Consider the following 22,398-nt stretch of genomic DNA (forward strand, 5'->3'; position numbering starts at 1 on the left):
CGGTAAAACTCAACTGTTTAACTCTGGGAGAGTGGTAAAATGAGCCTATTTCCAAAAAAAGTGGAGTATCCCTTTAAATTCAGGAATTCTGTTATCAATAATTATTGAATGAGATTGTATTAGCCTCTTTAAGAACTATTAACCATGACAAATAATAAAGAATTGCCATATATTCCTAGAAAAACAAGCAATAAACTGAAATAAATTCTAATGATTTATGCTGAAAATAAGACCAAAATATTGCGACCTGCACCTGCTCACTTTAATAACCGCTGATCTATATAGACACTGATCCAATAACTTCATAAACGTTATTATAAGTACACATGGAAACTCTGCTGGAGTGTGCTCTGTTAAGTTATCTTTTTAAGAATCAAAAGCAAAACATAATAACTTCATGACTGTGATTTAGTTGATATTTCTAAACATAAGTCTTTTGTCGCTATAATATTTCTTTGATCAGTATAGTGGATACCAAACCCACTAGATGCCAGGGTGTTGCTATGGTTACCAGAGTGTCAATTATCACAGTTTCGAGAGTTGTGTACTGTACACACATGAAACTATAATTTATAGTACTCACTCCTGAAACTTTACTGGCCAAAAAGTCACAAAAAAAGAAAATTGCCCCAAAAATTTGACTAAACCATTATACTATATACAGCTAAATACAATGCTACCTTGTTGTCACCAGGTGGTGATTGTTAAGCTGAAAAAAAGCTACGAAACTTGGAGTTTTGTGTAGTTTTTTGTATTGGTTGCAGATGGATAAATTTGCTAACATCTTCATTAACTGCCATTTAATGCAGTGTACTTTATTCTTGATTTTATATTAATTTTAGTTCCTGCTGGCTGAGCTTCTGAAGCAGCCTGGCACAGACGCCAGCACACCAGCATCCAAACACGACATATGCTGTCGATCATTACTTTGGTCTTTTCGTCAGTGAAGTATGAAAGGTTTTAGGTCTTTCTTGAGCTCTCTTACCAGCCAGTTGGCATAAATACCATTTACATCACTTTCATTCACAGCTTTTGTTGCAGCAACTCTCTGCTCTACGGATCCACTCACAGTAACTTCATTTCCTGGTGTATTCTGAACCACCTACAGGCGCGATTGTTTCATTCTTGTTCAGATGACCGCCTGAGTTATTTCAGTGCGTGCGTGCCGTACACCCACTCACCCATCAGCACTGTTCTACTTTAACACCTCCACTAATGATTTCGTTCATGTACCAGTAATGGTCTTGATTACACCGACTAATTCCTATTGAAGATCTTGATTACTTCACAAGTGATTATCCTAATTTTGACACACAGTTGTCATTTACTTCCACTGCAGTGGATAAAGTTGTTGGATAGTGGATAAAATACACTGTTAAGAGTTGTTTTTCTTTGGAAGATTGTTTTTTACCCCGCTTTGAAATGCATTATATGGCAGTTGTGTTATCTTAAGTGTGTGTGTGTCTTTAAATGATACAGAGAGAAATAAAGGGCGAGAGAAAGATCAAGGATGGTGTCGCTGCAGGGCTCCTGGGATTGATTGATGGCAGCCGTATTTATGCCATCAGGTTCCCTGTGTGGAGCCAAAATGGCTGCCTGTTCCCACCGTGAGTACAGGCGCCCCCCGCTGCCGCAGCAAGCTAAAAAGCACACTGACTTAAAACCATAATGAAAGAGAAATATGAGCAAAACTCACATTTTAAACCCTGAGAAGTCATAATTTCACGCAGGTTTGTAGGTGCCATCAGGAAATGTACTGTTGGCATAAAGAAAGCTTTTTAAGGTTATTATTACTAATATTTAGGGCTGGGTACCGAGTTCGGTAGTTTTTAGGTACCGACTGAATTGCCTCGAGACTGCAGAGTATCGAAACATGTCTTGTTTTTCGGTACTTATTTTTGGTACCTTAGTGGTTCTCGTCAACATCAGTGAAACAATAAGCATGCAGCATGATTGGCTGTGGCGTAAAAACACTAGTTTATTAGTTTATACAGCTGCTCAGAGACGTGGCTCGTCGCACTTGAGTCTGGTGTGTGTGTGTGTAAGCGTCCCATCCCAGATAGATAGAAAATATGTGGAAATGATCCAAAGTGTACCTATGTGCCCGACTCGATGCCAGAGGCACGTGATGCAATATTTTTGACAAGATAATTGCTGCCAAGACCTGTAACATGGTAAATCTGATAAGGCACTTAGAAGCGCACAGAATACACTTGAGAGTAGAAAGTTTATCCGTCTTCGACAGCAAGAACTGGAGCGCGTCACAAATGAACCGAAACTCAGAATATAGGATACTTGCCTCACAGACATGAGAAATAGGCTTATAGATGGTCAAAATATGTTTATTTTAAACACACTTGTTCATTAATAAACAATTACAATATCTCCTTGCTATTGTTTCCCGACACATCCATAATCATTAGGCTACTTTTACAAGCTTCATGTGTGCTGAGCGCGAGGTATATATCCCGGCCCCCACTAGACTTATTTAATTTAATTCACATTTAGCAATTTTCACAATGCACATCGTTTCAAAGCAGCTTTACAGAAAATGCATGTGTCTAAATTACAATTTATTGTTATCAGGGGTGACAGTTTCATTGTTAAACAATGCATTAAGTTAAGGCAGAAATAATGTTGTTAAATGATTAGGAAACAATGAAAACTTTAGCATTGGTGCTTTTTTACATACTCAAAATAGGAATGTAAAAAAGTCAACAAACTGAAAAAAAATGTTGGTAATGGTATATTGTTAAAACTGGTTACATAAAATTGGTATCGGAAAAAGTATCGTTCATTCGATACTTCGAACATTTTGTTACGATAACCAGCTCTACTAATATTGCTAATATTATTACTGTTATTATCGTCATATCGCTATCCTAAATTTTGTGCAGCCCTACAATTTAATTTTGGGTCCCACTTTATATTAAGTGGCTTTTAGTACTATGTACTTACATTGAAATTAATAGTTTGTTACAATGGACTTATTGTGTACTTACATGTTTTTACATTGTACTTATATTTTAAAATTCCAGCATGTAATTACAGCCATAATTACTTTATGTAATTACATTAGTAATTACACAGTTGACCCTCCCCTCACACCTTAACCTACCCTTAAACCGACCCATACCACCACACCTGTCCCTAACCTTACCCGTATCACATCTCAATAGCAGCAAAAGTGTTTTACAATACAACAGGAACACAATAATACATTGTACTTATTGTTCAATGTAAGTACATAGTACTTAAAGCCAATATTACAATAACAATACTAATATTAATTTGTTGTCTAAATTTATAAAATTTCAAATTTTAAACATTAAGCTTTAAAGCTCCTCTTTTGTTGCTGAATCATAAGCACTACTCATTACAAGTTTGGTTAGATGATTGAAACATGTTGCATTACTAAGTGCTTTTTAAGTGACCCAAACTCACAGTAGATGTAGAGATGAGTTCATATGGAGCCGCATTGTTGTAAACAGAGTCGCTCTGAGATGATGAAAACAGATCAAGAACTGCTGGCAAATATATATATATATATATATATATATATATAAAACCACCCAGTACCGCGCTTCACTGAGAAACACGCAGCGCATACATTTAATTAAATTGCTGCCTTTGCGACTTGCTTATCATACTAGCCTATATCGCGATTTCCATTTGATTTCGTGCAGCTCTAGTGTAAATCTATTTTGGTACACACAGGGCTCCTGTTCCATCGCATGCACTGCTGCATCAGAAACCAGACCTGAGCTTGGCTATATCAGGGAAACGGAGAGGTATTTCCACTCCGGTGGAATGGAGCTTGATTGAGCATTAAAAGTTGCAGCCGGCTCCAAACTGAAGTATATACAAACTGAAAGTGCAGCAGTCTTGGCGAGCGCTTCCTGTCATCAGTATTCCTCCTGTGGGGCTTCCTAGCCGCAGTTCCATGGTTATGCTGCAGTTAAGCACTCTCTCACAGTGTCTGTCGCTTTCTCTTTCTCTCTCTCTGTGACTGTCGGTTTGGGGGGTGGGAGAGAAGGAAGTGACCTATATAGCACTGTTCCCTCGCCTCGGCTGTCTTTTGCATTTCAAGGGATAATGAATAATTTACAGCTCCTCTCCCTCCTGTGAAAACGTGACAGCCTTCAATACAATTAACGAATTTAACAAGCCCTGGTGACAATCAGTGCACTGCCACTCAAAGGACCCGGATAGAGGCTTGGATCCAAGAGCCCGAGGCACATCATTGAGAGAGAGAGAGAGAGAGAGAGAGAGAGAGAGAGAGAAAATAACAGTGCCACAGGTGAGACTTTATTGGGAGCAGCTCACAGGAAGCTCAATGGGGCTGTGCAGCACACAAACATCAGAAAGGTTTTTACTATTCAACACAACGCTAGCTAGAGAGAAGTAAACACTTTATAGCGCAGCTACTGGAGAATTACAGTCTGCTTTAGCGAGCCTTGTTTGTTTCTGCTCGTGTTTGTGCATTCGTATGACTCCGGCCTTGAGGAACATTATCAGGTTCCTCGGTAAGGGATATAAATTTTAACTGCGCTTTCTGGTTGGAGTTCAACTGAAGTCAAGGATCTGTGCCAGTGTCACCACAGCCCACTGCCTCGCTGGATTCCAATTATACTGCAGTGGTTGGAGCGCAGTTTCTGATTCGGAAAAACAAACGCGCACACACACTCGTGTCATGCGCCGCGCACACACTGAATCGCTGGGGGAGTGTGTAATAGTTTTATCAGGGTGAGCACAGGCACACAAGTTCACACCAGCCTGCAGCTATGGCTGGGCTCCATGGGAGAAAGTCAATTACGGCAGGATGAGCCAGCCCGGGGTGAACATATGGGAGAGAGATAACGCAGTCAAGATGGCCGCCACACACTCCCAGCAGCCCCCGTTGCCCAAGTATCTCGTGCCGCTCTGCCCTCCTCCATATTTACCTCACACCGCAGCACCAAACAAAGACCATCTGGAGACTGTGGAAAAGAAAAAAAATTTTTGGAGAAAAGACACTTTTTATTTATTGATTTGGTTTAAAGGTCCATTGTGTAATATGCTAAATGTATAAAAAGATGTGAATCTCACGCTGCACCATTAATGTAACTAAATGAAAGTGGGACCTTAAATTGTATTTTTTTGAATGTTAGTGTTACTAACATGAATCTGCTGTTGAACTAAAAATCATCAACCTTTTCATAGCCTTTCTGATGTAGCGAAGCTAGCAGCTAGTCACTAGCATAAACATAAATTGATCATGATCATTGTAATGTAGCCAGTTAAGCTAACTGATAGCCCATACAATGTAGTTAGTTAAATGAATAGTTCATTCAATAAATAATTGTACATTTACTCATTATCATGTCATTCCAAACATCAATAGCTCTCTTTCTTCTGTGGAACACAAAATATGTTTTTGGAAACAGAAGGAAAAAAAGACAAGAATTTTTATTTTGGAGTGAACTGTCCCTTTTAACTTGTAAATAATTGCACATCACTCTCATAAAATGAATCTGATCATTCTGATGTAGTTAGTTAAAGGGATGGTTTTGCCGGAAAAAAAAATGTATATCCTGTCTTCATAATTTACTCATGTTCATGTTCGAAAGCTGAATAACTTTTCCCTCTGTGGAAAACACACACTCACCCAAATGTTTATTAAATAAACTTGTACCTAGTTGCTACGTTATTGCCAGACAATTGCTGAATTCGGAACCACATACCGTACTAGTATACTAATCTTACCACTTTTACAATATCTTTCTATGACAGTATTAGTAATATGCTAGTATGTGGTTCCGAATTCACAGTATTCTGATCATTTACAAAGTTAGTAAAGCTATAGCTAGCCACATCAATGATTCAGATCTTTCTGATGTAGTTATTAAAGTGCTGATTCACCCAAAAGTGAAATCCCTAACAGTCTGCTAATACTTACATTGTAGTACAATTACTTATAGTTAGGTGGACTATCGAAATAGTGTGTAACCCAAAATAGTTTTTTTTAAAAAAAAGAACAATCGTTTTAAAATAGTTGCTATAATTCCCAAAAGGTTTTGATAATTCTAATTTAAGTTAAGCTATTAGCTAGTTGCTAGATGCATCATTCTCATACAATGATTGCAATCATTCTTATAGCTGAATTATTCAATGTCTTGATATCCAGGGTATCCTGAGGATAATTGCGACTTCAGTAGCTTTAGGAATTATGGGCTTATGGAAACCATTTGCTGCATTGTGTGACCGAGGAGAAGGTCTTTGTTCTTCTTTGCTGTCTTGTTTGTTTGTGGGTGATAGACGTGAGTTGCGATTCACTGCACGTCTCATCATAGCCAGCTCTCAAACAATTATGAGGAGAGAGGATGAGAAGAGTTATATTCTCTGTCTCTCTCTCTCTCGGTTTGTCTCACATACACACATGGATGCAAACCCGTTCAAGTCCACACACTTATCCCTGTTAAACGGACACCGAGAGCTGCCCGTTGGCACAGTGAACAAAGTGGCGGGGGGGGGGGGGGGGGGGGGGCTTAACAAAAATTCCCTCTTCTGCAAAACCATAAGTTCTTCACTGCTTTGGATTAGCCTTCTTCCATTTCATACTGTGCCTGATGTAGATTGCTCCTACAACAGAAAACAGGGAGTGAGAGAGAGAGAGAGTGAGGGAAGCGGAGAAAAGAAAAGCAGCATGTCAGAGCGTGAGTCTGTCAAAAAGCAATCAGCAGCGTGAGTGGCTCGCCTCCTGCAGACCGCTGATTATGGCATTAGGCTGAGCCCAATTCTTCCCCTTGTGAAGCAAATCATTCCGCCTGCAATAAAGAACTCTGAGACAAAGGAGAAGTTAATTAAGATTAATTAACTTTTTTAATGACGCTTGTACACTAGAATTTGTGCGTGTGGCCAAAGGCGTTTTCAAGTATACTGCCATACCTTCATATTGTTCTCTCTTTCCCTGACTTCCTCTCTATGTGCTTACCTTTTGTTTCATTCCAGTTATCACCCCTTGGTTTTATTCGGCAGTAAAAAAGAGTCTCAGTGTCGCATAACTAGTTAAAAATCTACATTACTATAAATCTGGTCTGCCTTGTTCTACTTTGTCTGTTTCACAGTGTTGGAATGTTACTCCACAGGCTTTAATGTGCTTGTCCTCAGAGCCTGCTCAGTGCTTTTAATGAAGCCCCCAGCACTGGATGAGCTGTGAAGGCAAATGAGACCCTCCAGCGAACTGCCCATTTCTTGTGCTTTCTTTCCTCATGGTCAACTGATAGTGGTTTTTGTACACTCTCTGGAATACTGCAGGATCAGAGAGAACATTTTCATGTAAATATACCAGACAACTGTGTTCACATAAGTCACTTTGCCAGTGGATATCAACTTATCCCACTAAACTATATATAACAGTCTACTTATACTCTAATGAGAGTTAGTTAACATGTAGTTACAAAGTTATTTATAGTTAGCAGAATTAGAGCCAGACTGATATTATCGGCCGATATCAGGCATTTCCCAAACTATCGGTATCGGCATATATAATTGCCGATAAATTAATATTTCAAAAATAAAATAAAAACGGACGAAACACGCTTCAATCATCTCTCCTTGGCCCGTTATATTGAAAATGTATGTTTTACAATTTGCGATATGACGTAAATTATGGCTCATCATAGACTAGCTAACCACAAAGCTAATGCCACTATCATCAGTGGAAGACCGCTAATGTTAACATTAATGAGCTTGGAAACCACAATGAACTTTTTCTGCCTAAATAAAGTAATGATTACTGTATTTATAACTACTGTAGCATATCTCTACAGTCCCTGCATTGTAAAATGTAAGTTAGACTTGCGAGGAGTGAACATTTAGATACAGAGAAAAAGTATCAAACCTATCTTGTGCATAAAAGTTAGCTTTTCTTTTACACGTGTGTGAAATCCAACAACGCTAAGTGTGCTTTCTGTAATGGATTTAGATTAGAATCGCTATAGCAACCGATGATTGACAATGGTTTGATGTAGCTTGATGGAAAGAATTTAAAAAGTGCAGGTAAAGGGATAAGCAAGCTGACATTGTAATTATAAGGTATAGCTTATAAGGTATTGTACGGACTAATTATTATTTTATTTATCAGAACTTTAATATATTTTGATGTTCCTCTGTTCTGTTGTGACAATAAAAGAAACAAGTTTCTTTTTTAAAATGCACTATCATATAATTTTACTACAAATAACTATGTTAGGGAAATCTGTTAATGTTTTGTTGCGTGTTTCTGAAAAAAAAATTGGTATTTATATGAATGTATTTATATGATATATCGGAATTTAAAACCAACAAAAATCTGTATCAATAATATTTGTATTGTATATTTACAAATATGTAAATATTTGTGTAATATTTGTATAATATTTGAAGGCGGTATCGCAACGCATTCTCACCCCAAGGCGTCACCTTTGACCATGCTTCAATATTTGACGTTTTAGGCGCCCTTTAGCGTCACTTACATGACGCGATCCTACGGCGTCATCTAACTGACGCTAAAGGAAAGCGTCAGTTAAAGGACGCGGTTAGGTTTAGGTGTGGGGTGGGGGTAGGGTACACGCGATCCTAGGGCGTCATCTAACTGACGCTAAAGGGCGCCTAAAGCGTCAGATATTGAAGCATGTCCAAATGCTTCCCAAGGCGTCAGTTAGGTGACGCCTTGGGAGTGAGAATGGGCTGGGTATCGGCCTTCAAAATCCTTTATCGGTCGGGCTCTAAGCAGAATGCCTGAAGTGGACTATCGAAATAGTGTAACCAAACATAGTTTTTGAAAAAATTGGGTGAACTATCCTTTTAAACTAGCTAGTTGCTGATTCTGATCATTTTAATTTCAGTTAAGATATTAGCTTGCTAGCTGCATCATTCTCATACAAGGATTGCAATCATTATTATAGCTCATACAGTTGCTGACTGGTCTAGATAGTTATCTAGCATAAACCTGCTTGAACTAACAATGACATTTATGCTGACCTAAGTTTTTGGGGTTTTTTTAGCAGAGAATTGTTTGAACAATGAAAAAAAATACTAAGCAGCTTAACCGATTTTCACACTGTTGATAATAATGATAATTTCTTGAACACCATGTGGCATTTAATGATTTCTAATGGGATCATGTAACTCTCAGCTTTGCCATCATAGGAATTAGTTAATATATTAAAATAGACAACAGTTCTAAATTTTTAAATTGCAATAATATTTCACAAATCGCCTCTTTTTGAGCAAACAAATGCATCCTTGAACAGCTAGATTAAAATAGTATTCTCTTCTTCGTTTCATTTACAACTTTGAAAAATATATATTTTTTGTTGCTTTGTGAGCTTTGTGGTTGTTGTTGGTGTTTTATTTCCACCCACACATTAGGAACCCCTCTAACAGTTGTCCAGTGTTTATATGCCACCGCGCTCATACCAGTTCTCAGCCCAACCGACTGTCCGAGATGTGAAAAGTCTGCAAAGGGAAAGTGACTTAATGGCTTGCCATCTTTTGATTTTGTAGTTCTACAACATTCTGCACAATGATTTAGCTTGCACTGTTTTTGATCATTTTACTCTTCCTATCCTGTTTCAATGAGTAAAAGAGAGGAGGAATGAGAGAATATGAGAGAAAATAGTGTGTGCGCTGTGTGTTTGTGTTCATGCCTGTAGGGGGCTGGGACAGCCGCTGCACCCCAGTGTGCCTGCTGCTGCTTTACATTCTGCCGGTGTAGGCTGAGTCTCTCACAGCAGCAGTAGCAGCCAGCCAGCCATGCACATCCCTCATTCAGCCTGGCTTCTCATTTATCAGCTCACTCAACCAGCAATCTCTCTCTCTCTCTCTCTCTCTCGCTCCCAAATATCCTCTCTTTCTGTTCCCATTGTTCTGAACCTCCACATCTATCGTGGTGTGTTCCTGTGTGTGTTCATGCCTGTATAAATATTCAAGCTTCTTTCACTCGGTTGATTCCTATTTTACAAAAAGGAGTTCTAACATTACTGCCCCCTTGAGGACAGACAAAGCAATTACTCGATATGTTTCTTATATTAAACATTCTTCCATTCTTCCTCAGCAGAGCGCAGTGTTATCCAACGCGAGCTCTGTTTTGCTGCAGGCGGCTCCGTCCCAAACCCCAGCCCTATCTTGAGCGAACATCACACAGCCGAGATGAAAAAGAGGGAAATCGATGCAGGGGAGAGTGCGCCGTGTAGAGAGCCTGCTTTGCTTTGATCGAAGGTTGACTGACAAGACCTTCAGCCCTGTGATCTCCGGTATTATGAAGGACCGGAGCCGTGGTGGCACAACAACGTGTGTTTGTTGTATTTTGTGTGTTGTTGGTTTTGTGTATTTGTGTCCATATGATTCTTTAAAAAAATATTTACTCCAAAACCTAGCAAGCCGCCTACGGAGCCGGCATATTAAAACTTCATCGGCGGCCTCCTGACGCAAAGTCTTTTCATAAGGTCATCGTAATTATGCTTCCGCCTAAGATACCTTGTTTAGGTCAAATTTTAAAGCAGAATCGCTATGCTACTATTCTTTACACAGAAGGCCACCCCAGAAGGCTGTGCGATGAGCATGAAAACACCATTGTTATTGTTAAAGGGATACTCCATGGTTTTTTCATATTAAACTATGTTATTCCCTTAACTAAGTCGAGTTGATGCATAGTTGATCGAGTTGATGAAAAAACGGTGGAGTATCCCTTTAAATGATAGTGGCATAATTTACTACTCACCCTTGTGCCGTTCCAAAAACTGTATGCATTTCTTTCTTCTGCTGAACACACACACAAAAAATTATTTTGAAGAATGTTTGTAACAGTTTTGGTTCCCATCTATTTGCATCGTATAGACAAAATACAATGGAAGCCAATGGGAATAGCCAAGGCTATTTATATAGCCTACATAACAAAATTGTATATAAACACACAACTGGCACAGGCAGGTGGGTCAGGACAAGCCTGTACTCTCTCCTCTTGCCTTCTCATTTCAGACGAGTACAGAGGGGGTGTGAGACAGAGGGCTCTGTCTGCATCTAAAGCCCGCTGGGAAAGGACATACTCTTATCTCCCACACAGTAAAATGTATATGCACCAAAATCCTCTTCACTTTAAAACAACCTTCCCCTTCAGCCTCCTCCGGTACTACCGACTAGGGAGGGAGTGAAGTTTACGGTCGTCTGATGAAGCGTGTCCTCTTGTCTACCTTTGCTGGGCATGGTGACCTCATCTGAGGCTTTGAGAGATGCCTTGCCCCAGAGCATTGTGGATACTCTTAAGACTGAGTGACACACACACAGCACGGAAGAACTGGATGCATGCTTTGCTGAACCATGTGATCCATGTCACTGCCTTGATGAGAAATATACAAATATAAATCCACTGACATTACCTTGCACCAATGTTTACATACAAGAGTTTTCAGCTGAAAAGCTGCATTACCACCGAAAGAGTGACCATAATGTGTTTTGGTTCAGAAGATTCATGTCTGTCTTAGCTTAAAGGGGTACTTCGTTGAGTAAATGGGCTTTCAATAAAACTTTTCAATAAATAATCAATAAAATAACTTCAATAAAACATCCTCACCAGTCTGCTATGGATGCGCTTACCAGAGTCAAAAACCGCCTCTCTTTAGGTATTTGGTGTTTTTCTTAGCATTAGGTATATTTCTTAGCAAACTTTTAGTCATAAAGGTGACGACTTTATAACTAACACTCCAAATGCCTTTGGCCCTGCCCCTGTCTTCCAGTGCGCAGAAAAAAACAGGTAATCACAATGGCTTACTTCTTGTTGCATGTTAAAGTGTGTAATATAAGAAGAAATAATATTTGATAAACATCATCATCAAATTTGAATTTTGAAACACTGCTTTCAGTCTGCTTACATGATCTTAGGATCATACACTTCATCATCTACACGACAGAACCCTTTAGCACCCCTGGTTTCAGACTAATGATGTGGGTCATTTTGAGCACATTAGCCTTACAGCCAGGCACCTCTAAACACCGTGGGCAAGAATCCCACACAGAGAAGAGACTGAGTCAGTAGCATTACTGCAATTATCCAATTAGCCACCATATGTATTAGTCGGTGTGCACCTACACCTCATGCGCATATGGCTGCTGAATGAGACTGCATGGTGCTGCTTAAACCTTCTTCACACATTGCAGACAAACACAGGGTGAGGCTCGAGAGCCTAGGGTTAAATTAAATATATTCTCCAAGCTTTATGCAAAATGATTTTCTTTTTTAAGATCTTGCTAAACAGCTTGAATGTACAACTATCACTAGTGGTAAAAGAGTTTTTATATCAGGCTTTTATGGCTCATATATAGTCTAGGAGAATATGGAACTCACACCCGAGGAGGAAAAATATATTTGATACTTGAATTTTAACAAATGTTTTTTTTTTTAAAAAAAACGATATATGGATATTTAAGTAAACCTAACTTGCTTCAATCCAGTAAGTATTTATCTTGAAATATCACTAACAATCTCAAAGTTACTTAAAAATTATTAAAGATTTCAGAGTACCATGAACTGATGAGGTTATTTATGTGCTAAAAAGTAAAGTAAACTATCAATCAGAGACAGAAGGCATAAGATTGTGTACAACATTTCAGGAAGGTTTTGATCAAGTAGGGGCTTTAGTATTATCTGTATCAAACATGATATATTTGGGGCGCAACATGGCGACCGACATTAGAACCCCTTACCTGTATGTATTTTCAATGGCATACGCGCATAAGAATATTTTATTACTTGAATGAAGTAAATATACATTAATGAGCACATATATTTTTTAAAGAAGTTAAGTGTTTTTTTAGAGAGAGTTACACAATGTAGATTTAAAGGGGTGGTTCAGAATTTTGGACATCGGGCCTCATTTTCAAAGTGTTATTTATCAGTGGAGGAGACAGTTCTCAAAAAATTTCATCCAGTCGTTCCAGTGGCATAATTCGCCGGTAGTAGGCTAGTGCGAGTCAACGGTAACTGCTAGCCTGCCATTAAAAACAGTTTTACCCACTCCACAGTACACCAGAAGCAAATAAATTATAATGCCAGACTATCAATGTAAATGTCTGTTGACAGAATAATGTAAGAAATCAAACTACACTTTAATTGCATTGCAGTATTTATACTTGTTCCCTGTATTTATTAGCACAATCTACAGCAGTGTCGGAGTGATATGTAGTTACCTAGGCAACCGAGAGAGAGGTAGTGCAGGTGTTTACTTTACGTCGCAGTACTACTAACCGGAGCAAAGAAAAATTCCGCCGCTGCTGACAAAATAGTTCCGGTAAAACTGTTTTTAATGGGAGGCTAGCAGTTACCGTTGACTCGCGCTAGCCTAGCACCGTTGAACTATGCAACTACACTAAGGCTAACTTGGAAATGAGGCCCGATGTCCAAAATCAAAAATCAAAAAAACATCCTAACACCAGATTCTATTAAGATCAATAGCCTCCCTTGCTATTTGTAAGGAGGCCGAAGTTGCTGCCTTTTTGTAGAAAAAAAAAAAAAAAATCACTTATAAGATTCCAAGATGGCTAGGATTAAAATGTGCCTCAGTCAATCATCTTCATCAGAAAGAACGGACATGTTTCACCAACAAAGTGAACAGCAAGCCTTGTCCTACTGCTAAACCAGCCTTGAAATTCATACTTTTCTATGCTGGTCTTTTCAGCAGGGAACTTAAAGAGGGACTCGCGTTAGCAGAGGTGACAAGGAGGTGCTGTTTAAAGCAGCATTTGTGTGGATGCTTTCGAGCCGTCTGCACCCTCTCCCCTCCTCTCCTGTTAAGCGGCTGCACTGCAGACTGTTAAAGACCCAGGCTTTCTTCTCATATCTGAACCCTGCTCTAACGCCCTTTCTTTCTCTCCCTGCCTCATTCTCTCTTTCTCGCTCTATCCAGCTTTGCTTTTTACTCCACGCTGGTGGAGACTGTTTGTTGACACTGAGGCATATCGACAGAGATGTGTGAATGACAAACCGTGCTGTGGGTTTCTCTGCTTTCCTCCTCCTCTTTTTTGCTCTCTTTTTCACACTCCTTTTCACCCTCTTTCTCGCACTCATTTCACTCTCTCTATGTATCTATATATCTATCTCTCTCTATCTCTCTCTCTCTCTGTTTCCCCATCTCTGCGAGATACATTATTCAAGCCAGGCAGTTAAAGTAGGTCACACCGCCATAGCCTTCAAAAATATCAGGGAGGTAGCAGAGGCATGTGCACACCAAAATATACACACACAACACGTTCTCTCTCACACACAGAGGTGGTGTCTTTTCAAACTCCCTTGTTCTGAATCTTCACCAAACCACTGATTGATGTGTGGAGTTCAATCGCTCAAAAACAGGGCAATAGTGCAGGAATGAGTGGGGGTGTGTGTGTTTGTGCATGTGGAATCACCGTTCGCTGCATATAGAGGAAGTTCATTTGACTACAGATAGGTTGCAGAAACACTGATGGATGGATGGATGGATGGATGGATGGATGGATGGATGGATGGATGGATGGATGGATGGATGGATGGATGGATGGATGGATGGATGGATGGATGGATGGATGGATGGATGGATGGATGGATGGATGGATAGATAGATAGATAGATAGATAGATAGATAGATAGATAGATAGAGAGATAGATAGATAGATAGATAGATAGATAGATAGATAGATAGATAGATAGATAGATAGATAGATAGATAGATAGATAGATAGATAGATAGATAGATAGATAGATAGATAGATTTACATTCAGTCACTGTGCATACAAATTTATACATATGCACATAACTGTATGTGTGTGTGTATATAAATATATACAGTATATTTATAAATAATCTATATGTGTGTGGGTGTGCAGCTCTTATGTATTCTGTGCACACAAATAAAGAACTACACAGACTCAAAGAAAACTTTACATACTTCCACAAAGAAGACAGCAGTTTGTTCCGTCTAACATTCACTTCCTGTTTACAAAGCTTCATATGCTTTCTCCAATAGCATTCACGGTAGAACCGAGCCAACGCAAGCCATAATCATAAGAAAAACGCAATATGGTGGATGAAACAGACATAGGAAGACACTCACACACATATCCAAACACGCACACATACAATGGAATGCTAAGACCAGCACCTGTCACTGTCACATGGCATCCAAACCCAAAGCTGATGATGGCAGTTGGGTGAATGGATCCGAACCACCCTGCCTCAGCCAACCCCTCACACCTCTGACACACTCTACCCTTTCTCTCCACCTCTCTGCAGCAAATGAGTGTGAGAAACGCTCCCTCCTCTCTCCTCCATCATCATCTCTCCAGCAGGCCATCTGTCAGCGCTAATGAATGCACACTCATTTGCATGGCTGATGAGCGCTCCTCGTTTGGCGCAGCCTGAACGGAAGGTCGGGTTCTGTCGCTTCTGCAACAGCAAATTTTGGCAGCGAAAAAAGAGAGGGAGAGAGAAAGCGAGGCAAAGACCTACAGAGAGATTAATGATGGAGACGACGAGAGGAAAGAGATAGAATCGTGACTGAAAACGAGTCCGTAGAAGATCTACAGCTTTGAAATACCTCATTTTTTAACATGCCTATGCTAATTTATGTTCATTATACGAGTGTTGCTCTCCATACTTCATATATGTATTTTTATGCATGTGTCACTGCGAGTAGGCCCATGTGTATCTGTGTGTGTGTGTGTCACAGCCCTACACAGCGTCTGTGGAAATAAATCAGCTCCTATGAGGCTTCCCATCCTATCACAATGCATTTGTCTCTTTCACTAGGGAAGACATGTCTGCACCCCTCCGCTCCTCTCCCTCGCTGCCTCAGCTCTTTCCCTTAGCGTGTGTGTGTGTGTACATGTCTCTTCCAGTCTCCTCTCCTCCCAGCCTCCCCTGCCTTTCTCCTTTAATTACCGCTCTTTCCTCCCCCCCCACATACACACACCCCCAAATCCCTTGCTCTCCATGGCAGTGGCTGCTCTCGTTCCCCCTGCCTCTTTCCGCCTGTCTCCTCACTTCCCACCACAAAGCCTGTTTCTGCTGGTCCTAGAGCAGTGTTTTTCATTTTCTCGGGTTTAGGATTAAGAATTTGATTCCTGATCCCACACCATCTCTCGCAGAACGTCGAGATCTGCTGGATCGGTGGGTCCAGACAGGCTCCTCCGAGCACTGCGGCTATTGGTGTGATTTGAACGTGCGCGTGTGCGCGCGAGTTTGTGTGTACGCTCACGACTGCGTTCGGAGCCTATTGATCGTTCTGTTTTTCCAGGCTGACAAGACGTAGGCCATTCTAAGAAAGCCACTATGGCACGTGCACATTGAACGACGCGTGTCACATGTCCCTCTCTTTAGTGAAAGCCGGCGTCATGCATTCATAGTCACAATGGTTAGCCTTGCTTGTGAATACTGAATGCGAGAGACATGGGTTCTGGGATATCAGCCAAGTACATATGCATTTCGTCTAATGGGAGTCTGCTCTCGTGTGCGTAATTGCCACAGGGTTGCGTTTCACGGCGGCCCCACAAGAGCAATGCCCATGAGGAACAGCACCCTTCACGCCTGTCCCCAGCACCGGCATTTTAGACACTCTCCCTTTCCATTAATTAGCTTCTCCATTTTCTGTTGGCCACTCTGACATTTTCCTGCTGCTAATTCACTGATTAAACCTATTAACGTGATTAGGGAGGCATTTCCAAGACAGCTGCCATTATATGTGCCACGCCGTTGAGAGGCAACTAGGCTGCCTTGTTTTTCTGGGGTTTACTTGCATGGGTAGAGAAAAGACTGGACTGATTTTTTTTTTCAGGACCAAGAGCTGTCCAATATGTTCTGAATTTCAGCACCAGGAGCTGTCCAATATGTGCTTTATTTCAGCACCGGGAGCTGTCCAATGTTCCCCCTTGTTTCAGCACCAAGAGCTGTCTGTTTGTGTTTCAGCACTTGGGGATCTCCCGATTATGCAAAAAACTTGACAATGGTGGTTGTCTTAAAATGCTTTTCAAATCGTGTCAAATGGGTTCAACATTTCAAAAAGCACCGGAATTTTTTATGCTCATTGTGGTTTTTGATTAAAAATAGAACCTAACTAAATCAGTTGAGATTTTATTGAAAGATTTTGTAAATGAAGCCATTGTCAGCAGGGATTTAACGCAGACGTGGCCGTTGTATACCATGGTGTTTGCTTAATTTTCAATGAGGCACTGGCACATAATTCATATTCTATATCAAATACAGACTCCCACACAACTGCACACGCTAGCGCTTTCATACGGCTCTGTAGACTCTGTAGTCTGTGGGGAGAGCAGAGCAGAGAGTGACTAGAAACAGACTGTCTACAGCTGAATTAATATGGGAGAGACTGATTAAGGTTATACATTTCCAGCCTGCCCTTTGTTCTCTGGCTTCGGGCAGACTGGGTTTGTTTATTTTGCGATACAATTCCTGTTTCTTTTTTGTTTTTTTAGCCTGGCAGCCTTTGCGTCTCCAAAGCCGAGGGTCCGTGGCGCTGTCTGCCTGTCGGTCAGATGAGGTGGGTAAGTCTGGCTCTGCATGCTCCACACTCGCTGCTGCTGCAGTGTCGCGTCGCTTCTGGAGACTGGCTCACACGCTTCTCTCTCTACCACCTCACACATTCTGCTCACAGCTCCCTCCCTACGCTCCAACTCTCTCACTCCCCTCCTCCCTGTCTGTCTGTGTCTCTCCCTCCCTCCCTCCCTTCCTCTCTCTCTCCCGCTCTTTCTACTGCCTCTCCAGAGCGGCTGCAGTTCCCTGCTCCTCCACTCTCTCTCCCTCCATCTCTCTAAGTGCTGGCGGAATACCGAGCTCAGACAAAGAAAGCTCAGGAGAACAGACGGGAGAAGTGAAAGAGTGTGCTTTGAGGGACAGAAAAAGCATTTTAAAGAGAAACAGAGAAAGACGGGTGCAGACTTTCAGACCTGCGGTGTGTGAGGAGACAGAGGGAGGGAGAGAGAAAGACAGTGTCGCCATTTCAGTAGGTTTCACTTTGTTTACTTCTTGTTCTACTTGTTCAGTCATACTGGCATGTCGTGGCCTCATAATCTATGTTTGTTAATGAACAAGGAGTGTGCATGTTTGTCTGTGTGCGTGTGTTTTTAAGAGAGAAAGATGTTCTAATGCGTTCATGAAGACATCACTTTTGCATTCCAACACACAGAGCTGCAGAGTAGCTGTCTGACAAAGTAAGCTCCGCTACCTCTTTGCCTTTCGAACTGCAATGCTATGGCTATCTGACCGACTAATGGTTGTTCCCAACTACATATACGCATGACACTCAATAATGAGTGACCATAAAATAGATTTTTTGACCTTATGTAATACTTTTAAGCAAATCGTGATTTTGAACACTGGCTAATTGTGCATGTTTCGGGGCAAAATGAAACCTCTGTCTTAAACATCTTCACCTCAGGAGAATCACTGTGACTCTGAAAGTTGAGAGATTTGAAGTTGAACGTGAGTTGCGGCAGGGCTTTGCTGGATGGGGCTGTTGTTGATTTACCTGTGGAACAAAGAGCAGAGAAGAGTTGCTTGTACAACTGGGGCTCATTAAACAGCCACTTATAATGCAGCCATAGGTGTGAATATATTGCACAGAGGTGTTATATAATGCCAACCAGTGGCACGACACAGGCCGATGTGATTTAGTATGCACTGGACCTCCATCATGGAGAATTAATATTTTTTTTTCCTTTATTATCTAATAATTATTATTATTACATACTATCACGGCTGTTATTTGTTTAAACAAATTATAATATTTTTTAATTAACTTTATTACAATTATTAATTATAAATATTATAATTATTTTTTAAGTATTATGGTATTATGGTAATTTATAATGATTAACTTTTACTATTATTATTATTTAAATATTATAATTACATTAATGTTTATAAAATAAAGTTAATATTTTATTTAGTTAATATGTTATGTAATTAAATTTTAAAATCATTTATTATAAAAAATAATAATAATTAAAGCATAATTTATATAAATAATAATTATTCTTGTTAGTTGGTTATAAGATTTCTTAATGATATTAATGAAATGTTTGCACAGATTGTGGTGTGTACAAGTCACACACACAAGGATAGAAGCCCGTGCCTATCTACATCAGTGATGGAGAGTAGAGAAAGATTTTGTGCATTATTCATACAACCATCTGAGCAAATGTTTATGCAATGAGGGGTGATATTGTTGACTGGGGGTGTTTTGACGGTTGCTCTTTTCAGCTGATCTGAAAACAGTCAAATCTAGTCAAATAATAGCTAAGGAGAAGTTCAGGTGGGAGGTTCTGGACCTGGATCGGCAGTGAGACGTCTCAGTAGGAGTTCAATAGAGAGCTGTCACACTTATGAATACTGTATGTGATCTCACATGATTCCAGCATATGATCTCATTACTCTTATAGGTACCTAGCGATGCTTGTTACTTAAGTTAATCTTACCATAGCAACATTCTTAGAAAAGCAGATGTGACGGTGACAGTGTCGTTACACTTGCAAAATGATTAATATACTGCATTTCTGCTTCTTTTTTTTGCACTTTTTTGCACTTTTTACTTTAGTTCCTGGTTTGGTTTTGGTAGCTAACTGTCTAACTACATTAGATTATTGCAACGCTTCAGTAGAGAAATTATCATTTAAAATGGCCTTACTTGTATGTTTTCCTGTCAGAAAAGTGCCACATTTAGGATCAGAACTTGAGCAGGCTGAGGGTAAGCTTTGGTTTGAGGTGGAGAAAGAGTCCTCAGGAAAAGATGTGATTTGTCTGGCTAGAATCTCCATGACCCCAGAGGGTTTCCTTTCCTCAGTGAGCCATTTATACACAGAGGAAGAGAAAGGCAGTGAGAAAAAGAGAGGAAGAGGGAAACAGAAGGAAACCTGGCCCATTTCACAATCTTACAGGTTTAATGAGTCGCCAACCAACCCCCGCCACCCCTTAACCACCCCACACACACACACACACCACTCTGTCTGATGTGTGGCATTGGCTTAGACAAAAATAGCATTGTTGGTGAAGGCAGCTTGGGAAAGAACAAAATTGGATGAATTTCATTTATGTGTAAATTATACATGCACCTAAAGAATTATTAGGAACACCTGTTCAATTTCTCATGAATGCAATTATCTAATCAACCAATCACATGGCAGTTGCTTCAATGAATTTAGGGGTGTGGTCCTGGTCAAGACAATCTCCTGAACTCCAACCTGAATGTCAGAATGGGAAAAAAAGGTGATTTAAGCAATTTTGAGTGTGGCATGGTTGTTGGTGACAGACAAGCCGGTCTGAGTATTTAACAATCTGCTCAGTTACTGGGATTTTCACACACAACCATTTCTAGGGTTTACAAAGAATGGTGTGAAAAGGGGAAAACATCCAAACATTCAAACAGCTGATAGAAGAGCAACTTTGACTGCAATAACCACTCGTTACAACGAGGTATGCAGCAAAGCATTTGTGAAGCCACAACACGCACAACCTTGAGGCGGATGGGCTACAACAGCAGAAGATCCCACTGGGTACCACTCATCTCCACTACAAATAGGAAAAAGAGGCTACAATTGGCAAGAGCTCACCAAAATTGGACAGTTGAAGACTAGAAAAATGTTGCCTGATCTCACGAGTCGCGATTTCTGTTGAGACATTCAGATGGTAGAGTCAGAATTTGGAGTAAACAGAATGAGAACATGGATCCATCATGCCTTGTTACCACTGTGGAGGCTGGTGGTGGTGGTGTAATGGTGTGGGGGATGTTTTTTTGGCACACTTTAGGCCCCTTAGTGCCAATTGGGCATCGTTTAAATGCTACGGCCTACCTGAGCATTGTTTCTGACCATGTCCATACTCTGATGGCTACTTCCAGCAGGATAATGCACCATGTCACAAAGCTTAAATCATTTCAAATTGGTTTCTTGAACATAACAATGAGTTCACTGTACTAAAATGGCCCCCACAGTCACCAGATCTCAACCCAATAGAGCATCTTTGGGATGTGGTGGAATGGGAGCTTCGTGCTGGATGTACATCCCACAAATCTCCATCAACTGCAAGATGCTATCCTATCTATATGGGCTAAAATTTCTAAAGAATGCTTTCAGCACCTTGTTGATTCAATGCCACATAGAATAAGGCAGTTCTGAAGGCGAAAACACAATATTAGTATGGTGTTCCTAATAATCCTTTAGGTGAGTCTACTGACCTCATTTATTTATGCCTGTATGTTTTGGTCATTTGTCTGTAGCCTTTTTTCTGAGTTTCTCTTGTGTTTAGAGAAATGGTTGACTAGTTTTAATATACATGTTGATAATTTGTCAGATATCGGAGCAAATTAATTCTTGGAACTGCTAGAATATATGTCGTTGTAAACAGCATGTAAACATACCGACCCACAAACATGGTCACACATTGGATTTAGTCATAGCATATGGATTAAACATCAATATAACTTCTGTTGTTGATCTTGCATTATCCGATCATTTTGTGATTTCTTTGTTAGTATTGATGCTTCTGTGCCTTATACAACTGAACGTATTAAAAAAAATTATTACGTCTGAAGTAGCAGAAAATTTCACAATGCATTATATGACTTACGAAAATAATATTTTAACTTACGAAAAGAATATGTTTTCACAAAATTGATTGCAGTTCTGCGTTACCAAGTCAAGAGTTTGCTGGCTACTTCAGAGATAAAGTTATAAATATTAGACCAGGAGTCTGCTCCGCAAACAAATATAAAAACAACATGCTCCCTCCTCTACCTAGCGCATATAATACTATCAAAATGGAAAGGTTTACTTTGGTTGATCCTGAGACCCTAAGAAAGGTAGTAACAGAACTAAAACCATCCTTGTTCTCCTGATCCAATTTCTACCTCTTTGAAATATATCTTTAATGTAGCATCTAATGATATCCTTGAGATAGTGAATCCTTCTCTAGAGTTTGGCATTTTTCCGTGTGATCTTAAATTGACCCAAGTGAAACCTGTAAAAAAAGGGGGGGGGGGGATTCAGATCATTTTTACTCCTAGTAATTATAGATCCATCTCAAACCTTGCATTTTTGAGTAAAAATTAGATAAAATTGTTTTTAATCAGTTAAGTTTCTTAAATACACATTCAAAATTAGAGATGTTTCAGTCGGGTTTCAGAAAACATCATAGCACAGAGACAGCTCTTATTAAAGTAATCAATGACATAAGAATAAACTTAGATAGAAATTGGCCTTCAGTTCTGGTGCTGCTGGACTTGAGCGATGCTAATGCCCTCCTCTCTGGTCTACCAAATACTACAATTAATCAACTACAATTAATACAAAACTCTGCTGCGCGTGTATTGACAAAGACCAAGAAGAGAGATCACAGCTAT

General features: G+C 40.0%; 1 protein-coding gene across 7 annotated transcripts in view; it reads left to right on the forward strand.

Moving 5' to 3' along the window:
- The first annotated feature begins 17,355 nt into the window (after nucleotides 1-17,355).
- The window catches only part of myt1la (myelin transcription factor 1-like, a), a 61,469-nt gene continuing 56,426 nt past the window's right edge, over nucleotides 17,356-22,398 (forward strand). For 5 of the 7 annotated variants that reach the window (XM_039693199.2, XM_039693198.2, XM_039693203.2 and 2 more), the window contains exon 1: nucleotides 17,753-18,006. The gene's annotated coding sequence lies outside the window, so the exon portion shown is untranslated. Of the gene's footprint in view, nucleotides 17,545-17,752; nucleotides 18,007-18,132; nucleotides 18,215-22,398 lie in introns of those variants that run through there. The other 2 variants (XM_039693200.2, XM_089118667.1) reach the window with 2 other exon arrangements.

This window comes from Pimephales promelas, chromosome 13 (genome assembly GCF_988280905.1).
Source record: "Pimephales promelas chromosome 13, fPimPro1.hap1.1, whole genome shotgun sequence".
NCBI lineage: Eukaryota > Metazoa > Chordata > Actinopteri > Cypriniformes > Leuciscidae > Pimephales > Pimephales promelas.